The sequence below is a fragment of the Pleurodeles waltl genome, chromosome 2_2 (genome assembly GCF_031143425.1).
Source record: "Pleurodeles waltl isolate 20211129_DDA chromosome 2_2, aPleWal1.hap1.20221129, whole genome shotgun sequence".
Classification (NCBI taxonomy): domain Eukaryota; kingdom Metazoa; phylum Chordata; class Amphibia; order Caudata; family Salamandridae; genus Pleurodeles; species Pleurodeles waltl.
The window spans coordinates 680,008,316-680,029,136 of NC_090439.1; positions in this window are offsets into that span (position 1 = coordinate 680,008,316).

Consider the following 20,821-nt stretch of genomic DNA (forward strand, 5'->3'; position numbering starts at 1 on the left):
CCACTGTGCAGTTAGTTCCTGTACTGGAACAAGCTTACAAATCTGATTTTTCTTTCAATGTTTATTCCAATGCTTGTAGTGATGGTACACCTTCTCACAAAGTTAATCTACCAACAAGGTTTAAGGATTTGTGCATGCACTAGCTTTATTTTGTATTTTTAATTTTTCTTTATTTGTTTTTGTTTGTTTTTGTGTTTTTTCTTTTGCAAGGGGAAAGATGATGTGATTGTTAGTTTTTTTTTGTAATACTCATGTTTATTGGCATTTATAGTAAACAATATACAAAAGTAAAGACAAACTGTAGTGGTATTATCACAGGTAAGAGACATGGGAGGCCTACGAAAGTCAACAACGGTACAAGCAGTGGTCAAATCAATATATCAAGTGAGGTTATCTCCCTGATTGGATCAGAATGAGAAAATAACAATTCTGTGGTCCCTTGATGGGGGTGAGGTATTATATAGGTTCATGTCGTGTCCCACCTACACTCTCCTTCGGGTCGCAGCTACAATAGGATCTATAGACCAAACTTTGCAAAGCCCTTATAATGTATATGTTTGTATCAAGGCTCATTTTCACCCAGACTATCAGTAAGGAGCGAGATAAAAGGAAATCTTGGAAGCTAACGTACAAGAAACAAAAACAAAACAAAGCTGCTAAACCATCTCAGGCTGTGCACATGTTTTGTAATGCTTTAAACAAGGAGAAAACAGCAGAAAAGGAGTGGTCGGACAGGCTCCTGAAGGACAATGGGGGCTGCCAGGTGGTAGGGTCAATGGTCAGGGATTCAGATGGATAGGGGGCCTTTGTCTAGTAAGTCTGTAGTAGTTCGAGGAAGTGTTGCAGCTCATGGATGTAATGGTCAGCTCCAGTGGGAGCAGGGTGTCTAATTAATAACAGGGTAGTAGTACACAGAATGCACCTCCACATCAAATTAAGTATGAGGCAAAGTACAAAGTTCAAAGAGTTATTACATAGGTGCTAAAAAGGTACTGAGTTCCCTACTACCCAGGAAACTCGCTAAATATGCAAAATCATCAAATACCACAGCACACATTACAAACGTTCAAATACATAGCGTCCAAATGTAGATGGATAGACCAGAATCGATAAATTCATATCTACATGAAACAAAGTTTATTGTGTGGCAGTACAATCCTTGATGTATTTCTAGATGCTGTATCTCAATAGAACAAGGCAGCCTATCTATTTCCAGATGCTGTATGACAATAAAACAAGGCAGCCAACATGTGTTTCATCACTAAACATGATTTTTCAAGGCTGTAAACAAGATCATACGTGTACATATGAGTAATCAAAATATTCCCATACATGGATATCCAAGGAAAATAAGGAAATTAGATAAGGTGGTACCACAGGTGAGCCCTCAAATGCCATATACAGATCCAAAACCGTGAATTGTTATGAGGAAGACATTTTGGGGGTCATTACAACCCTGGCGGTGATAATCCGCGCAGCGCTGCCCAGGGGATTACGAGTCCCCGAGCGCCAGCCTTTTCCTGGCGGTTTGAACGGGGTTTGACGGGGAGTCACGGGCACCCTGACAGGGCCCCATGCAGGATTTCACTGTCTGCTGTGCAGACAGTGAAAAGCGCGACGGGTGCAACTGCACCCGTCGCACGGCTGCAACACCGCCGGCTCCATTTGGAGCAGGCTCCTGTGTTGCGGCCGAGATCCGTGCTGGGCCGGCGGGCGTAAACCAGGTTTCCGCCCGCCGGCCCAGCAGGGATCTCAAAATGATCACCTAATGGCGTATCAAACATGCTCCCGACAAGAGAAGTGCCACAGAAATTGGGTCATCAAGAAATGTGGTTGTCAATAAATTAGAGATTACATCACAGAAAAGCCTGCGGAACCCCAAAACAGTGAAATAGGAAAAGGGAACTTGACTACCACATACTATGCGGATTTTGTAATAATACACAGAAGGAATAATGGTACACAGTGACAATAAGTATCAAAGCTACGGAAAAGGGAGAAATACATTTGTTAGTTCTAATACAGCCTAGTTGTATGCAAAGTTCCAAACATAAATCAAGTATATGTAGTATAACTAACCTAGATAGTAACTTCAGCCAATAGATAACGTCTGGAAATGTCCTCTATAGAAAGTAAGTAGTATTGAATGTAAAAAACAACCTTCAGGACTCATTAATGTTCAACTACATGTAAGGAGGAAAATGTACCAGGTAAGTACAGTATATCAGCAAAATTCAAGTTTAACTTTAGAGGTGATTCAATGCACTGAAAAGTATGCCAAACGCTTTGAATTATTTTCAATTATAATGCGGTCCATAAAAAGGTTCCTGCCCCGTGCACACCAACAAATAAAAGTTCTTGAAACCAATGAATCTGATAACTGTAGCCAAGAGATTGCTTATATAGCAAGTATATCAAAAGCAGTAAAACTGCAACATGTTTTAAGATTCAAGTAAATATAAATAAATGGGTTCTGCTTAGAGTGGGTCCCATGAAGTCCTATGTAACAATTTGCCAAATCAATACATAGTACTAGGTCACTAACAGGCTACCTATATGGGGCCCCAAAACAGAAAAATCTGAATCCAAACCATATGTAATGAGCTGTTAGACTAAAGTATATAAATGACAATCCCATCCCTGTAAGTAACACAGGAAAAAGGGCAAAAAAATCTGTTGATGGTGGTATGTTGATAATGGTAGCACAAAAGAAATACAAATGTGAGTTGATAATAAATTATCATGAAATCCTTTAGTTGTTATCAGTATTAATAACAAGTTAGTGGCCCAGCACTTATCAAAAAAGTACCTCATAAAGGCAGGTAGAAGTTGCCGCACAAGTTAGATAAACAGGCCTTGATAAGCCGCCCCTGTGGATAGCAAAAGGTGGCATTATCAAAGTCTGATAATAAACACTGTAAAAAGTACATAAATTGTCAAAATATCCAGCACCAAAGCTACCTGGTGAGAGGGAGAAGAATAAGTATCCATGTGGAGGCATCTTTAGAGCCGTGCGCCATAATTCCACGTTACATATACATAAGATCAACAAAGAAAGTGGACTACTAAGATCGTGTTGGTGACCATACTGGTATGGTAAAACAATTGAAGTACTCATTCCTGGGCATCTCTGTAATGAAACTCTCATAATCTTAATCCTCCTTTCAATCAAATAATGAATCCACTTTTAATTTCCCCGCCAAGAAAAAGTTCAGTTTATTCCGCCTCCCTGTCTGTCCCCTCTACATACACACCCCCAGGCACTGCACCTTCTTTCACTTTTGCTGACACTATTCCTGCAGTCACCACAATAGCACACATTCATACATGCACCCCAGACACCACACCTGCACTCACCACAACTACTTTAGTTGACACATGCAGCACACTCACCAGACTTGCAGACACCTAAACAACATAAATTCACACTGGCAGCCTGTCTTGTCCCACTGTGTCCATCCCCCTTCCTCCAAAAACACTCAAACGCACCAAAACACCCACCCATCACACATCCACCACACCTCAGCATACTGTCAAGTCACCTGCACCCACAACACGCACACCTACACCACTTATGACCACACCCTCTACCTCCACTCCCACGCCTTCCTCCAGGCCCAACCCAATTGCACCAAAGAAACTTTTCCTCTCCCGTGCTGACCTATTCCAACCCACTGGCCCACCCCATCTCATCCATAAACATGCACACTTCCTTGCCCTTTCCACTCCTTCCACGTCACAGCCCGCCCCTGTCCGCCCTTCACATTCCCATGCCCCTTCCCCAGAGAGGAAGAAGCCTTGTGCTGAGCCCATCGAATCTGGCTCAACCTGGTCCAAGCACACTCCCCCACCTTCCAAGGCCAAACCCAAACCCCCTCCACCTTCCGAACGCAAATCCAAGCCTCACCCCCGTCGTAAATCTCCACCCCCACCACCACCCCCTACCCCGGTTCCCTGAGGTGCCTGGATGCCCCATTGTTGCCCCTATGAGGTGGAGTACCGTAGCACTTGTGGGGTCAGGTTGGGACCATTGTGGCCTATGGGACTTCTAGCACTATGGCCTGGCCATTGGCCTTATTTACAATTCGTTTGCTCAGTGAGCTGAATTAAAAGTTATTGTGTGGCCTGTGTTGTGGCGGCACACTCTAGATCCCTGGTCTCTCGTTTCATTGTTTGTGGGTGTGGGGCACATGTATGTACTTTAGACAGGTTGGATTTGCCTTGTGTCGGGTAAGTCCCTCTTGCTGTGCGGTGTATGGGTTGTGCTACTGTAAAGGGTTGTGGGTGCTTTGCGGGGTGGGTGCAGTGGGTGGGTATGTAACTGTGCCCTTTCTTCCCTTGTTTCGTAGGTTGCGGTACTTATAGTCGTCGTCTTAGTCGGCGGTCTCGGTCATGGAGGTATATGGCAAGGAGAAGGGCTGGCATGATCTGCAGCTCTCTAGCCATGTCTGCTTCGGCGTGTTGTGTGTGTGTTTCCTTATATTTGGTTTGTTTCCGCCTGGCTTTGCGTGGCGGTGATTCCCACCCCGGAACTGACAGCATTATAGTGGTTCATTATTTGATGGGCAGGTTGGGCCTTTCCGTCGGCCTGTGGGTGGGCTCTGCCGTCGTTGTCGGCACTCCTCTGCTGGCGGTGAGTGGTTTTCAGGATGCCTGTGTTTCAGATGGTTCATTATTTGGCGTCCGGACCGCTCCTCTGTTGGCGGTTTTTACCGACGCCACCGGCAGGGCAGTGTTTACCGCTGTGATCATAATGAGGGCCTATGTATGTGAACTTTTGTTATGTGTGCCGTGGTATTTGATGATTTTGCCTAATTGATAACATTCGCGAACTATCACCAACGCGGCTTTGGTCCAGGCTGACAACTGTGAGGCTGTGAAAAAAGAAAGAGCATTTCCAGGTGGGAGATCCACCATTAGCAATGCAGGGGTACAGGGAGGTATTCCTGCAGTCCTTAGCACACAGCGCCTTCAACATTTCAAAGCTACCTCTATTAATACACCCGGATGGGGAATCTCCACTGCTATGTGAAGCAGCTTCGCAAGCAGTGCTCCCTGGTATGGGGCCGACCCAACTGTGCCCAGCTCCTCCTAGTGAGCCTCGTCAAGCCAATGAGTGACCCACTGGAGCTTGGCAGCCAGGAAGTACAGTTCAAAGTTCAGAGCACACAGGCTTCCTTCATCAGGTGGGCAATAGAATATCTCCAGAGCGACTCTGTAGTGACCCATATCAGTTCCCCAAACAGAGGGGCATATTTATACTCTGTTTGCACCAAATTAGTGTCATTTTTTTTAACTCTAATTCTGTGCAAAACTAACTCCATATTTATACTTTGGTGCTAGACCCCTCTAGCACCAAATTTATGGAGTTAAAGTCATTTTTTGAAAGTGGAGTCCTACTTTGCCTTAATGAGATGCAAGGTAGGTGTTCCCGTGCAAAAAATGACTCTATGGCCTTAACACCATATTTAGGGGCATATTTATACTCTGCGGCGTATTTATACTCTGTTTGCACCGAATTAGTGTCATTTTTTTTAACTCTAATTCGGTGCAAAACTAACTCCATATTTATACTTTGGTGCTAGACCCATCTAGCACCAAGGCCCTGATTTAAACTTTTTTTGCACCGCATTAACGTCATTTTATGACACAAAAGTGGCGCAAACTTACAAAATATTGGCCCTTATTTATACTTTTTGCTGCAAAACTGCACTAACTCAGTTTTGCACCAAAAAGTTGAGCACCGGCTTGCACCATTTCTGTGCACCAGCCGGGCACCATATTTATGGAATGGTGCAAGCAGGTGCAAAGGGTAGGCTAGAGTTTAAAAAAATGACTTTAGTCGGGTGGGGCTGGCAGTATAGAAGAAGAGGGTTTAACACCAAAAAATGGCTTTAGGCAGGTTAGAGTAAAAAGAAATGACTCTAACCAGATTAGCGTCATTTTATGGTGCTAAACCTACCATGCCACATGAATCCTGCCTTAGGAAAGGCAGGAGTCATGCCCACCACCCCAGTGGCCAGCACAGAGGACAGGGGTCCCCTGGGCATGGCCATTGCACCCGGTGCTATATATGGGGGCCCATTTCAGGGCCCCCTATGGCACTTTCAAAAATAAAATGCACTTACCTGTACTTACCTGGGATGGGGTCCCCCATCCTCGCAGTCCCTCTAGTGTGGGTGGGGGTGCCCCTAGGGCCTAGGGAGGGCACCTCTGGGCTTATTCCATGGTGTTCCACCATGGAAATAGGGCCACAGGTCCCCTAAGACCTGCCCTGACACAGGTCTTAAAAAATGGGGCAAAAAAAGCTTTGCCCCATTTTTTGACCCTTCCTCCCTCCCTTGCACCATTTTTACATGGGAGTATAAATATGGTGTTAAGGCCATAGAGTCATTTTTTTGCACGGGAACGCCTACCTTGCATCTCATTAAGGCAAGGTAGGTTTCCACTTCCAAAAAATGACTTTAACTCCATAAATTTGGTGCTAGACGGGTCTAGCACCAAAGTATAAATATGGAGTTAGTTTTGCACTGAATTAGAGTAAAAAAAAAATGACGCTAATTCATTGCAAACAGAGTATAAATACGCCCCTTAGCGTCAAAAAATGATGCTAATCTGGTCAGAATCATTTATTTTGACTCAAAACTGCCTAACGTTATTTTTTTTTAAGCTAGCCTACCCTTTGCACCGGCTTGCACCATTCCATAAATATGGTGCCCAGCTGGTGCTAAAAAATGGTGCAAGCCGGTGCAAAACTTTTTGGGGCAAAACTGCCTTAGTGCAGTTTTGCACCAAAAAGTATAAATAAGGCCCAGAGTGTCTAGTTGTTGCAACCAAGAAGTTGGCACCCTGAATAGAAGGTTAATAAAAAAGTAGAGCAACCTCGGGAGCATGATCTTCTTGGACCGATATATCAGGACATAATTGGCAATTTTAGAGATCTCCACAAAGGGGATGCAGGATTTAAGGGATCTAAGGGCCTTCCCCAGATTACCCTGTCACAAGTCTTTTAGTGAATGGAACACTTGAATATTCAGGTACTGAAAGGAAGTAGAGGACCAAGTCAAGTCCTGCGGCAAAGACGGTGCCCGCTGGGCAGCAGGTGACATGGGGTATAGGCAGGTCTTGGTTTCATTGACCCAGAGGCCAAAGAGAGCCCTGAACTCCTCCAGAAGGCGGATCGCAGCTATAGCACCAGTTGGGCCATCTGCCAAATAGAGCAAGGGGTCATCCGCATAAAGAGATATAGGCCCTCATTATGACACTGGCGGTGACTGTTAAAGTGGCGGTAATACCTCCAACAGGCTGGCGGTAATTACCGCCAAATAATGACCATGGCAGTGAGAACCCCCATAGACGGCCAATGTACCACACCAACTGCCAGGGCGTTAACAACACAACCCAGGGCGGTAGCCGTCAACAGCCAGCCGGAAGACAAAGTACTGCCCACCATATCATGACACAGGAAAACGCCATCAAAAGCCTGGTAGAAACAGAACACAGAAGATGAAAGATTCACCATCGGAGGCACAGAGAAGGACAAAGCTGCAATGGAACTGGAACTTCAAGTCTTCCCCATGCTTATCTACGCCATGCTCCACCTGGAACACCAATGCCGACAAAGACGACGAGGGTGAGTACAGCCACCTAGCACACAAGGGAGGGAGTGAGGAAAACAAAAGTGACACACACACGACACACACCCGACACACACACACACCATACACACAACCAGCTGCAGAAGAAAAACAATGGCACATGACACACGGCATAATAATGCAAGGACAACAAGAATGCAGTAATGAGAATATATTGAATGTGAACAGCCACCAAATTAACCAATTGGACGAAAAACAGATATGTACAAATATACACAAAGGGCCGATGCCCAGTCCAAAGTGCTAAGGGCCCACATGGCCACAGGGCACAGTCCAAGGCCCAACTCGACTCCTGACATCACACGGATAGAACTCTGCAGGAGCACCAGTTTGCAAGTGGGCAGGCACCTCAGGGGAATGGGGGTGGGGGCACCTCAGCTGAATACGGGAACATGCCCGCTGGTTCTGATGGGGGCTCCATGCCCATTTCTCTCCACTGGGGAGTGCAAGGTCACAGTTTCTAAGGTGGGGAACATGCCCACTACTTCTGGAGGGAGCTCCATGCCCATTTCTCTCTGCTGGGGAGTGCAAAGTCACAGTCTCTCAAGCGGGGAACATGCCCACTTCTTCTGGAGGGGGCTTCATGCCCATTTCTCACTGCTGGGGAGTGCAAGGTCACAGTCTCTCAGGTGGGGAACATGCTCACTGCTTCTGGAGTGGGCTCCATGCCCATTTCTCTCTGCTGGGGAGTGCAAGGTCGCAGTCTCTCAGGTGGGGAACATGCCCACTGGTTCTGGAGTGGGCTCTAGGCCCATTTCTCTCTGCTGGGGAGTGCAAGGTCACAGTCTCTCAGGTGGGGAACATGTCCACTGCTTCTGGAGGGGGCTCCATGCCCATTTCTCTCTGCTGGGGAGTGCAAGGTCATAGTCTATTAGGTGGGTGACTTTCCCACTGCTTCTGGAGGGAGCCCCTTGTACAGCAGTTTCTGGAGGGTGGCCTACATGCCCTCCGCTGGTGGTGAGGGCTGCATTGTCTCATCCGGAGGTGAGGGCTGCACTGTCTCAGCAGGTGAAGGTGCCTCATGGGCAGTCTCAGCTGGTGTTGAGGGCTCCGTGACCACTGGTGGTGGTGGTGTTACCCTGACAGCCTCTGCTGGAGTTGAGGGCTTCTTCCCCTTCATAGCAGGAGGTGTAGGATCCTTACCCTTCCAGGCAGGAGTTAAGGGCTTCTTCCCCTTCATGGCAGAAGGTGTGGGCTTCTTACCATTCCTGGCAGGAGTTGAAGGCTTCTTCCTCTTCATGGCAGGAGGTGCAGGCTCCTTCCCCTTCATGGCAGGAGTTGAGGGCTCCTTCCCTTCATGGCAGGAGTTGATGGCTTCTTCCCCTTCATGGCAGGAGGTGTGGGATCCTTACCCTTCCTGGCTGGTGGAGTGGGATCCTTCTCTGTCTTGCCTCCACGACTAGAAGGTACCTCCACTTTCCGCGTGGACTGTTTGGCTGAGGTGGTGGGATTGGTCGTTGGGACCCTGCTCTCATGGGCAGGACTGGGGCTGGGGAAGGGAAGAGGTCAAGGTGGGCAAGTAAAAGCTTCTTAGGGACGGTGGGGCAGGATGAGGGAGTAGGGATGGGAGTGGAGGTTGAGGGAGTGGTTGTTGGAGGTATATGTCTGTTGGATGTGGGTGCAGGTGCATGGGCAGTGTGCTGATGTGAGGTGGATGGCTGTTGGGTGTCTGAGTGCTCGCGTTTGTGTCCTCTTGAAGAGGGGACAGACAGGGTGGGAGAGGACACAAGGGACGCGTTGATGGATGTAGTGGAGGTGTCTGCTAGTGAGGTGTGTGTGCTGCTTGGTGTGGTGATGCTGGTTATGGATGTTGACGCAGTGCATGCAGGTGTGAGTGCGGACGTGACTGTGAAGGAGGTGGAAGAGGAGGAGGAGGGGGAGACAGTGGAGGCAGTGGATGTGGTTGTGTCTGCAACTGTCTGGTGTTTGCATGAGTGCTTGTGGGATGAAGTGTGGTGCCTGTGTTTGACTGTGCCACTCATGTGCGTTGTCTTGTGTGCTTGCTCATGGGTTGGGGTTGAGGAGACTGGGAAGTGGTAGTTGGAGGGGGGACAGTAGGAACAGGGACAATGGCTGCCATCAGAGAGGAGGCCAGAGCCTGAAACAATCTCTGTTGGGCCGCCAATCCACTCTGGATGCCCTCCAGGAATGCATTACATTGCTGCATCTGGGATGTCAGCCCCTGGATGGCATTCACAATGGTTGACTGCCCTACAGAGATGGATCTCAGGAGGTCAATAGCCTCCTCACTCAGGGCAGCAGGGCTCACTGGGGCAGAGCCTGAGGTGCCTGGGGCGAAGGAGATGCCCACCCTCCTGGGTGAGCAGGCACGGGCAACTCGCTGAGGGGCTAGTGGGAGGACGGTGCTGGTACGAGGGTGGCAACTATACCTGCAGCTGGGGTGGTCACAGAGGTGTCTGCCACCACCAGGGAGCTTCCATCGGAAGAGGTATCTGAGTCTGTGTTGTCACTTCCTGTCTCCACCATGGTGCTCCCCTCGGCCTCCGTCCCACTGATTCCCTCGGCGTCGGTGGACTCTACCTCCTGGGTCCTGTGGGATGCAGGTCCCTCTGTCGCTGGTACCCCTGATCCTCTGCCAGATGATGCAAATGCACACATGGACAGGATGACAGAAGAAAAAAGGGGGTGAGAGAGAGAAAGGAAACACTGGGTCAATAACTGCACCAACACCACAGTTGGCATACACAGCACCGTCACACACAGGGATCAGGATTGAGCACTATGTATTGCACTGCCATTGATTTGGCTAGATGCCACGGCATGATGAGGGCCATACACCACCAACTGCATACCTCTTGAGACCCACAGAGCCCTGACTGACATGGAATGCTAACAAGCTAGGTTACCTGCATTTGCCATACACCCATAACCCTTGAGCTGGATCACGCTGCAATGCCTGACCTGGCATTAAGGGGCACCCACTAACTCACAACCAGCACCTGGATCCCATGCTGCCTACCAATTATAGTTGTAACGCCCACTGTACTCACCCCCTTGTGGCTGCTGCGATGCCCTCAAGCGCAGATCCAGCTCTGGGTAAGCCACCGCCAGTATGCGGGCCTTCAGGGGGGTCAGGTTCCGACGGGCACCCCTTCCTCGTTGGGAGGCCATCCCCAGCTGGGCCTCCACGGTCTTTTGCACCCAGCGCCTCAGGTCCTCCCACTGTTTCTGGCAGTGGGTGCTCTGCCTCCCATAGTCCCCCAGGGTCCGCACGTCCTTGGCGCTGGCATGACATAATCCCTTCTTTTGATGTGCGCTGACCTGCAGAAGTAATACAGACAGGAGGACATACAATCCAGCCTGTCACACATATGGACCACCAATCCTGTTTCCATCACAATTGCCACACATATCGCCCAGCGCACACCATGTACACCACCACAAGACATCCCCCACCGATGACATGATGCTTGCACACACATCTCCATGTATTTTTCCCACATGCATTGTGCCCAAGGTGTACTCACCTGCTGGTCTGGAGACCCATACAGCAGTCCGTACTAGGGTAGGACCCCATCCACCAATCACTCCAACTCCTCCGCAGTGAAGGCAGGGGCCCTTTCCCTGGTCACACGGGCCATGGTAGGTTCCAGACAAAGGTCACAGTAGCACACGCAGTGTAGGTGTTCTCCTGTTGAAAGTCAGGAAACAAGTGAGGAATCTGATGGAAAATGGCGGTCACGTCAATCAATCAATCAATCAATCAATCAATCTATTTGTAAAGCGCGCTACTCACCCGGAGGGTCTCAAGGCGCTAGGGGAAGGGGGGACCGCTACTGCTCGAATAGCCAGGTCTTGAGATGCTTCCTGAAGGAGAGGTGATCTTGGGTAAGACGGAGGTGGATGGGGAGGGAGTTCCATGTCTTGGCTGCCAGGTAGGAGAAGGATCTTCCTCCCATTGTGGCTCTTCGAATGCGTGGAACAGCGGCGAGGGCGTGGCTGGAAGAACGTAGCTGGCGGGTGGGAGTGTAGAAGGTCAGGCGGTTGTTGAGGTACCTGGGGCCCAGGTCGTGGTGGGCTTTGTGTGCGTGGGTGAGGAGTCGGAACGTGATTCTCTTGCTGACGGGGAGCCAGTGCAGGTCTTTCAGGTGTCCGGAGATGTGGCTGTGACGGGGGATGTCCAGGATGAGTCGTGCGGAGGCGTTCTGGATGCGTTGGAGTCTTTTCTGTAGTTTGACTGTGGTTCCGGTGTAGAGGGTGTTACCGTAGTCCAAACGGCTGGTGACCAGTGCATGGGTGACCGTTTTCCTGGTTTCGGTGGGGATCCATCGGAAGATCTTTCGGAGCATGCATAGGATGTTGAAGCATGATGATGAGACGGCGTTGACTTGTCTGGTCATCGAAAGGGAGGAGTCCAGGATGAAGCCCAGGTTGCGTGCGTGGTCTGTTGGTTTGGGCGCGCTGCCCAGGGCGGGGGGCCACCAGGAGTCGTCCCAAGCAGAGGGAGATGGTCCAAGGATGAGGACTTCCGTCTTGTCTGAGTTCAGTTTCAGGCGGCTGTTCATCATCCACTCGGCTACGTCTTTCATCCCTTCGTGGAGGTTGGTTCTGGCGGTGGCTGGGTCGTTGGTGAGGGAGAGGATCAGCTGGGTGTCATCGGCGTAGGAGATGATGTTGAGGTTGTGTTGGCGTGCGATGGCTGCGAGGGGGCTCATGTCGACGTTGAAGAGGGTGGGGCTGAGTGATGATCCTTGTGGTACGCCGCAGATGACTCTGGTGGCCTCGGATCTGAACGGGGGAGGCGGACTCTCTGGGTTCTTCCGGCGAGGAATGAAATGATCCAATCTAGGGCCTTCTCTTGGATTCCGTTGTTGCTGAGGCGCTGTACTAGGGTGTGGTGGCAGACTGCGTCGAACGCTGCGGAGAGGTCTAGGAGGATGAGGGCCGCTATTTCCCCGTTGTCGAGCAGGGCTCGGATGTCGTCAGTGGCTGCGATGAGGGCGGTCTCGGTGCTGTGGTTGGCTCGGAAGCCGGATTGCGAGTGGTCGAGGGATCCGTTCGTCTCGAGGAAGGCAGCGAGCTGTCTGTTGACGGTCTTCTCGATGACTTTGGCAGGAAACGGGGGGAGCGAGATGGGGCGGTAGGTTTTGAGGTCGGTGGGGTCTGCTGATGGTTTCTTCAGGAGCGTGTTGAGTTCGGCATGCTTCCAGCTCTCCGGGAAGGTGGCGGTGTTGAAGGAGCAGTTAATGATGTCCCGGAAGTTGGGGTGCGATGACGGAGTCGGACTTGTTGAAGACCGTCACTGCTGGCGCTGAGTCCCATTGGCCACTGTACTTCATAGAGCCCCATATTATCCAATGAGGAATTGCACGGCGGTGCAAGACAGCCATCCGCCACGACACCCAGCGTTGGTGGAGTAACCTCACATCCTCATGTCCCTACATACAGGACAGGCGGTCTCCATTTCATGATGGTGAACAATGATCATATCAACCTTAACTGCATCACTGCCTAGATTTGCACATACCTCGCCAGTCCCACTGTACCATCACATAAATGCACTATGTACACTGAGGTGGTGGTTCTATCATTCAAATTGTGACAGCGTACTCACTCTTGTGTCCCTTAGATACCTACCACTGCGGATGAGTAGGAGGAGGAGACAACACCCCGTGTACAGACCCCTTGTGGACTTGGCTACACTGGAGGACAGGCACATTATACTCACCTATAGACTGGACAGGGCCACAATCACAGAGCTGTGTGGCCAATTGGAGCCTGACCTGATCTCAGCTATCCATCATCCAACTGGGATCCCCCCTCTTGTGCAAGTGCTATCAGTGCTCCATTTCCTGGCAACCAGTTCTTTCCAAGTGACAGTGGGCTTGGCAGCAGGAATGTCACAGCCAATGTTTTCAATTGTGCTGGCAAGAGTTTTGTCTCCCCTGGTGAAACACATGTGCACCTACATAGCTTTCCTCCAGGTGGAAGATTTGACCACTGTGAAGGCCGGATTCTATGCAATGGGACATATCCCTAATATTGCTGGTGCGATTGACGGGACACATATAGCGCTTGTCCTCGCCCCCTGCCAGAATGAACAGGTGTTCAGGAATTGTAAGAGTGTCCACTCACTGAAAGTGCAAATGTGTGCCTGGCGGACCAGTACATCTCCCACGTCACTGCCAAGTATTCTGGGTCGGTGCATGGCACCTTTGTCCTGAGGAATATCAGCATCCCAAATGTGATGGCCCAAATACAGAGGCACAGGGTATAGCTAATAGGTGAGACAGGGTCCCCGCACACTGTATGTTAGTGTTTGCCTTCAGGTGTCATCTGCATAGCATTGTGTGAGGCTAAATGTTGCCCCTCAATACTTGCAGGTTCGTGGCTTCTGGCCCCTATGAGGAATGCCAGGACAGGGGCTAAGAATCGTTACAATGAGGCACATGGGCGAACAAGAAGGATCGTCGAGAGCACCTTCGGGCTTCTGAAGGCCAGGTTCAGGTGCCGCCATCTGACAGGTGGATCCCTGTGCTACTCACCTGGGAAGGTCTGCCAGATAGTAGTGGCATGCTGCATGTTGCACAACCTGGCCCTCAGATGGCATGTACCTTTTCTGCAGGAGGAGAAGACTGGAGATGCCCCTGTGGCATCAGTGGACCCTGAGGACAGTGAGGCTGAGGAGGCAGAGGACGAGGATGAGGACAATAGAACAGCAGTTATACATCAATTCTTCCAATGACACACTGGTGAGACAGTGCAACTGACCATTCCTCTGATGTGATAAATGCACATTTTCAACACATAAAATACTAGTAGTCAAGTTGTGTTCAAGGGTGTTTGAACACAACTTGACTATGAAATTGAGGGAAAAGTGCAATGGAATGGGGTCATGGTAGAGGTAAGTCCAGAGTATTGTTCCAGTCTGTTTGTAGTACAGCTCCAGTGTCCAAGGGCCCATAGGAAGGGGAGCAACAGCAGTTGAAAGTGGACAAGGTGACAGGGTGGGACACAAGGGTGACAATCAGGAGAGTCTCATTTCCTGGCGGTGGTCCTGGCAAGTGTCTCTAGCTTCTGTCTGGGGTGCAGGGAACATTTGCGGGGTGATTCACCTTCTGCAGGGGGAGGGGTGCTAGTGGCCTGTGGGTCCTGTGGCGGGCCCTCCTGCCCACTAGCTGCAGCAAAGTGGAGGGCTGTCAATGGACTGGCTAGTGGTAGGGGCCCGCTGCTGTGCTGTTGCTTCCCTCATGATGATGGCCATGTCTGCCAGCACCTCTGCTATGGAGATCAAGGTGGTGTTGATGGCTTGCAAGTCCTCCCTGATTCCCTGATAATGTTCCTCCTGCAACCTTCTGTTCTTTTGCACGTTGTCAAGGATCTGGCCCATCCTGTCCTGGGAATGTTGGTAGGCTCCCAGGATCTCGGTGAGTGTCTCCTGGAGAGTCGGTTCCCTGGGCCTGTCCTCCCCCTGGCGCACAGTGGTCCTCCCAGTGTCCCTGTTGCCCTGTGCCTCTGTCCCCTGAACGGTGTGCTCACTGCCACTGACCCCAGGTCCCTGATTGTCTTGGGGGTGAGGTGTGGACTGGGGTCCCTGTACAGGTGGGCACACTGCTGATTAACGTGTCCTGGGGACAGAGGTGTGGGGACGCTGGGTGGGTGCTGTGGTGTTGGATACTGAGTGGGGAGTCTCTGTGGTGGACTGTGAGTGGGCTTTGGTGACCGACTGTCTATTGGTCCCTGCTGAGCCAGGTTGTTGGTCCAGATCCTAAAGTCCAGAGTTACTGTCATCACTGGGAGCATCTTCTGTTGGGGCACTGGATAGTCATGGCCCTTCCTCTCCGCTCACATTGGTTGGGGCACCTGTGGGGATGTAAGTGATGTATTATGCTTCATGCCTGTGACATTTTGTACATCCCTGGCTTCCCCTCTATCATTGCTGTTGCCCTGCCACCTTTGTTTGTGTATGGTGATGTATTGTGGGATTCTAGTTTCCCTATGCTGTGCATACTTTAGTGATGGGTGTCAATGCAGCGCTGGGAGGTCTGTCCATTCATTGGTATGGCTTGCAGGGCTTAGCATTGGGTTTACTCAGATGTGTAGGCACAGTGAGGGTCATTCTGACCCTCGCGAATGACGGAAGCACCGCCAACAGGCTGGCGGTGCTTCTATGCCCATTCTGACCGCGGCGGTAAAGCCGTAGTCAGAAAACCGGGACCGGCTGGGCGAATCCGCCAGGGCAGCGCTGCAAGCAGCGCTGCCATGGGGATTCTGACCCCCTTCCCGCCAGCCTGTTTCTGGCGGTTGTCACCGCCAGGAAGAGGCTGGCGGGAACGGGTGTCTTGGGGCCCCTGGGGGCCCCTGCACTGTCCATGCCACTGGCATGGGCAGTGCAGGGGCCCCCTAACAGGGCCCCATGAAGCTTTTCACTGTCTGCCTAGCAGACAGTGAAAAGCGCGACGGGTGCAACTGCACCCGTCGCACACCCGCAACACCGCCGGCTCCATTCGGAGCCGGCTTCTGTGTTGCATGCCTCCTTCCCGCTGGGCTGGCCGGCGCTACCATGGGTAGCGCCGGCCGTCCCAGCGGGAAGGTTGGAATGCCGGCAGCGGTCTTTTGACCGCGTAGCGGCCAAATGGCGGTTCCCGCCTGGCGATCGGCAACCGCCGCCCGCCAGAGTCAGAATGACCGCCAGTGTGTGGGATGGAGTGGAGTGATGGGAGTGAGGGTGAGGGGTGTGATGGCATGCAGGTATCGAGGGTGAGAAGTGGCAAATGTTGACTTATCAGTGTCCAGTTCTCCAGCTACTCCAGCGAGTCCCTCAGGATGCAGTAATGACAAGACTTGTTCCTCCCATGCTGTGAGCTGTGGGGGAGGAGTTGGGGGTCCACCGCCAGTCCTCTGTATGGCGAGTTGGTGTCCTGCTGCACCAGAACGCACCTTCCCCCTTCGTTCTTTCTACCTCTTCCTGATGTCATCCCTTGTTCATGGGTGCTGTTCCACGGCGTTCACCCTGTCCATGATTCTCACCCATAGCTCCATCTTCCTGGCAATGGATATCTGCTGTACCTGTGCTCCAAACAGCTGTGGCTCTACCCTGATTATTTCCTCCACCATGACCCTTAACTCCTCCTCAGTGAAACGGAGGTGCCTCAGTGGGGACATGGGTGTTGTGTGGTGTGTGTTGGTGAGAGTGTTGAGCAATGTGGTGGGGTGTGTGATGTGGGGTGCGTGAGGGTGTATGTGGTGTGTGTGTCTAGTTGTCCTTGTGCCCTTTGTGTCAGTTTCCTTGCAGTAATTGTTGTTCATAAAGGGTTGTGGGTAATGTGGGTGTGTGTTTTTTTATGGTGCTGTGGGTGGGTGGGTGAGGTGGGTGTATGAGTTTCCGGTGTTTGTTTTTGGTATTGGCTAATGTAGTGTTGTTTTGAGTTTGGGTGTCTATTCTGAGGGCGGCGGTATGTATCTCCAATGGTTTACCGCAGTTGAATGTCCGCTGTGGTGATTCGTTGGTCATGATGTGGTGGGCGTTGTTTTGTTGGCGTAACGGTATGGTTGTTTGTACCGACAGTTTAACACTGTCCTTTGGGATTTGTGTATGTGGCAGTTTTCTTTCGGATTGGTGTGTGTGTGTCATAATATGAGGAACAGATATTTGCCACGCGGCAGTATGTTGGTGGCCGTCACCATGGCAGTAGGCGGGATTTACTGCCAATGTTAAAATGAGGGCCATAGTGTCATCTTTTTGATGCTAATGTGGCGTTGGAAGGGTAAAACCGCCACTCCATATTTACAAAGTGGCGCAATGCTTGCGTTGCACCACTTTGTAACCCCTTGCACAACATTATGCCAGCGCCATGCATAATGTATGCAAGGGGAACGTTCCGGCGCTGGGGGAATGGGAGTAACAGTGGCACAAAGGAATCGCTGGGATTCCTTTGTGCAGTTTTTATCTGCATTTTTTAATGCCTGGTAAGTGCAGGTGTTAAAAAGAGGCTTCCATTGAGTTCAATGGGCCTCTGGATGCTTTGCAGGATTAGCATCAAACTTTTTTACACTAGTCCTGCAAAGCACTGAACTAGCTCAAAAAATTATTACGCTACTTCCCCTGACTACCACCATGGTACACCATATTTGAAATACGGCGCACACATCGTGGTGTTAGGAGGGCACTAATGGATGCAAGAAAAGTGGTGCTGCCCTGGCTGCAGTGCCACTTTTCATAAATCTGGGCCATAATGTGTTTTTGTCCCTCTACCACTAAGCCGGTGCCCAAGGCCACCTGACAAAAGAGCTCTGCCAGTGGCTCAATGGCTAATGCAACCAGAAGGGGAGATAAGGGTCGACCTTGTCTGGTGCCTCTGTATGTGGTGTATTATTGGGAGATGGGAATGCACATTCTGACCAGTGCTGCTGGAGTAGAGTACAGCAATTTAACCCAATTGATCCAACACTCACCTTGTCCTATCCATCGCATGACCTCTACCAGGAAGTTCTAGTGCACTGTGTTGAAGGCCTTTTCAAGGTCCACCAACATGAGTATCGACCCCAGTCAGGACTGCACTTCCAGATGGTAAAGGACACAATATAAGCGCCTATGAATGAGGGAAGTGCTGCGGGCTGGGATGAAACCATTTTGGTTATCATGGATCAGCGTGGGCATTTAGGGGAACAGGTGGATGCACTCCTCTCAGTGCGCATGTGTGTTTCACTGGCTGTCTTGAGCTGGCAAAACATACATGCACATTAGGCTCTCTCCAGCCCGGCACTGTGTTGCAGGGTTGGAGAGGGCATGCACAGGCTCCCAGTCTGCCTGGGTGTGCCCTGGCTGGGAGCTCCTAGCCAATCCTAATGCTGCTTTGAGCAGCACCAGGATTGGCCGCAGGGCAGGCTGGGAGCCTGTGCCTGCAGCCTGGTGCAACAACAAGAGAAGGAGGAGAGATGCTGTGCAGCGGCAAAAGAGGAGGTAAGTTTTTATGTATTTATTTTTTTAATAAATGTCCGTCCTCGCACATCGCCCGGCCCCACCCCTTTAGAGGTAAGCAAGCCGCAACTGGTTGGATGTCCAGAACTTTGTTAAGGATTCTGAAGTCAATGTTGAGCATGGACAGCGGACGGAATGCTGAGTTGAGCTCCCTGAACATCGGTCTTGGGAAGAGGGATCACAACTGCTTCCTGTGTGGATGCAGGTAGCATTCCCAGTCTTAGGGAATCGGCATAGAGAGCCTCCAGCCTTGGGGCTAGGCTAGGATACTCACAAAAAAGGCCACCTTGGCCTGGGGTTTTACCTGTAGCCTTTTACTTGATAGCAAACTGAATCTCCTGAACTGTCTCTGGGCCTCTCAGGTCCTTTGGGCCCTCCTGAGGAAGCTCCCACAGTGGCAGCCATTCCAGGAAGGCAGTCTAAGTCCCTGGGGGGAGCAGAACTGAGCACCTAAAGAGCGTTTCATAATATTCTCTAAATTAAGTATTAATGGCCCCTGGAAAATAGAGCATCTCACCATCCTGTTTGGATTTGTGTGATAGGCGCCCCTCGGGATTCAAGTCTAATGTGCCAAGCTACGAGCCTACCCGGCCATCCCACTTTGTCTTGTGCCCTAGCAATATTGCTTTTCTAATTGTGACAGCATAGGCACCCTAGGGCAGTAATATTTTGCTCAGGGCTTCCCGAAGTTTGGGCAACACATGCCTGTCTATGTCCAGGTAAATATCTAATTTTGTCTAGGGACCGAAGTCCCCTGTCCAGCTCCCTCCGGACTCCCATTGAGTGACCCAGACAGTGACCACAGACTACTACCTTAAATGCTTACCATTCATCCAGGCCAGAGGACGCTGAACGTTTTAGTTCGAAGTACTGAAGTGACAGTTTCCCCTAGAGAGTCTCTAAAGCAGGCATCGTCCAGGGACGATGAGTTGAGCTACCAAGCAAGGGATCTCTGGGCCCTCCTCCACCAGTGGAAAGCCCAGAAACAACGGACTGTGGTCTGACAGGGTATACCCTAAGTATTCGGTGTGAGTCATATACTGGCTAAACCTGTTTGTGCATACAAACGTATCCAGTCTAGTATGGAGCTGGTAGATATGAGAATAAAGGAGCATTCAAGGCAGTCACTGAGGTGCTCTGCTCTCCTGTGTGCCAGTGCACTGGCCAAGGGAGTGGGATGGGGTGGAATGGTCCAGCATGACTATCAGCTACATAATTAAAGTCCCCACCCAGTAGCAGGTCATCTGTCACTAAAGGCACCAGTGAAGCTGAGAGGGACTGGAAGAATGACATCTAGTCTTGATTCGGGGTGTAAATACTCTCCAAGGTGATATCCCTTCCCAGTAATTGGAGCTTAACCAGGACATAGCATCCCTTTTTGTCAATGGAGGAGTGCACAAGTGAAAAGGGTGTCCCAGCCCTGATCCATACCTGCGACCCTCCAAGTGTAGGCAGAGTAGGAAGTAGCGTACAAATGGTTCCTACACTAATGCCATAGGCAGTCGATCTCCATCCCATGGAGATGCATCTCGTGGACCGTGGCCACTTGTACACCTTGTCTTCCCCCAAATGTTCCACGACAAAAAGGTTAGTGTGTGGCATTGAGCAGGCATCAGCTCTGTCGGTGGCTATGTCCCTTATACGTCACCCAAGCTCCCCCATGTCCAAATCTCCCATAACAACATGCATTGCAACCCTTGAAACAAACAATAATAACTCCAACTTTTAACTCCCTTTCCCAAGAGCAGCCGAGCAATGGTCAGATACCCAAACTCAAAAAGGGAAGACACTATCAGTAGAACATCTCCTCCAGTCTCCTGGCAGAGGCCAATCAGTGAGGGGTGGGCTATAATGGGCTGGCTTCATCCAGTTGCATGCCAGCTCAGTTATCACTTACCATCCAGGTACATGTCCCAGGCCACATCTGGCCTCTGGAGCGCCCTCATCCCAGGACCCTATGATAACGAGCAAACAGTTATGCCTGCATTCTCCCCAATGTGGTATCTTCTGTAAACGCCCAGCTATAAGGGCAGGGGCTCTATCCCCTACCCACAATCACCAGAGTGTCAAAGGTTCAGTGGTGTTGCATTTCAAATCAAGTCATCCACAGTTTGTGGGATTATTGTTGGCAGACCAGCCCCATCCACCAGCAAAGTCTCTGATTCCGAGACCTCAGACTGGCTATCTGAAGGGGAGCCTGTCTCTAAGTCAGACATTAGCT